This window comes from Oryzias melastigma, linkage group LG16, assembly GCF_002922805.2.
Source record: "Oryzias melastigma strain HK-1 linkage group LG16, ASM292280v2, whole genome shotgun sequence".
In the NCBI taxonomy this organism is placed as follows: Eukaryota; Metazoa; Chordata; class Actinopteri; order Beloniformes; family Adrianichthyidae; genus Oryzias; species Oryzias melastigma.
This window is the reverse complement of record NC_050527.1, coordinates 20,846,017-20,847,706: the sequence shown is the minus strand read 5'-3', so window position 1 is coordinate 20,847,706 and position 1,690 is coordinate 20,846,017.

Below are 1,690 nucleotides of genomic sequence, written 5' to 3'. Positions count from 1 at the left end.
GTAAAAGAACTAACAATTAACTATTCCGTTTTTAACTCTACGCATTTTAAGCTTTTTTCCTTTTAAACACATTTGAAGTGAACAACACAAAACTCTACAACCACAACCCAAATATAAATTAAATTGTGGAAAAACCACTAAATCAAGACTTTTATTCACATTGACATTAAGAAAGACGAAAGAGTTTCAGCTTTGAGGATGTAATCTGTTTCTTCTCTCAGTGATGATCTGCTCTGTTTTAGAGAAGATTCTCTCATTTCTCAGGTGTCTGGACAGGTTGATTGTGGAGCCATAAATATATACAGAATATATATACATATAGAATATTTCCTGCAGACTCTGTTCCTTCATATGATCAAGAAAAGTCAAATGATTCCAGTTTTTTTCTTCTTTTCTAATGTCTCTCATTTTCTTTACATTTTGTGTTGATGTTTTTCTCTCTATCTCTCTCCCTATTTGGCTCTTGCTCTGCTTAACATGCCCCTCCCCCTCCACCCAGCGCTCAGCGCGTGCACTTAACCCAATGCATCATGGGGGCTGTAGTGCATAAACTCACGCAGATGCCGGCATACTGTCGTTTCTGAGCTTCATTCTTTTGTTCACTTTTTAAACTGTCTGACGTCGGATCCCGCTGGAAGCTACACCGCTAAACACGAGCTTTAGTGGTTATTTTATGGAACAGAGACTTTATGAGCCGAATCAGAACAAGGAAGTGAGGACGTTAACCACTTCTGATTAGTCAGATTGATGACATCTGATCAAGCCTCCAACAATAAGCGTGTTTGAGATCCCCAGGCACTGCGCAGATGGCCTGGATTGCGGTGCACGTTGGTTAGTTTCTTGCACTGATGTCAAATGTGCGCCGTCACGAAGTACCGCGAGAAAGGGGCGGGTTCAAGGCGCCTTCCTAAGCCAGCGCAGCCAGAAAATAGGTACTGCGCTGGCTGCATGCCGCCTTCAGGACTACAAAGCAATGCATTGTGGGAAACTGTGTCCACACAGTTCTTGTAGTTCGGTGTGAAATAACTGGTACTAAATGAAGTACATCGGTGTATTTTTTTACTTTTACTGGAAGGTAGTGAATCACTGATGGAAAAAATAAACAAGATTTCAAATAATCTGTGGTCATTTTTGTTATTGCTGTCTCTAAAGCCTAACTTTAATTTAATTTTATTTATTTATTTGGGACAGTGCACATGCAATGAATCCCGCGGCTATTTTATCAACAGTTTTACTCTAAATTATGTTAAAAATAATATAAAAGACACAACAGCACAAATCATACTAGGAGGAGTGGCATATTAACTTTCAGACAAATGTTAAGGACAACCCCCAACTCCTTGATCTCGTACAGTCTCGTCGTTCGCCCTCATCTCAGGCGCCTTTCTCCACCCCCTCCAGCAGCAGCTTAGTCTCGCCGACGATGCAGGCGAGGCGCTGGGGATCTCAAACACACCTAGTGATTGGCGGAGACAGCTGAAGGGGGCGGGGCTTTTCTAAAAGCTGAGTTTGAGGCTAGTTTTGCGGCCGGATTGCGGTAATATCATTCTGATTAGTCATTAATAGAATCGAAGAAATATTTATTTTACCATCTTGCATATTCCAAACTATCCAGTGTTAAATTGGGGCCGTTTGGATGAACACAGAGCTGATACCATAGTGATGGTAAATGTTTTAGACATGTGAAAAT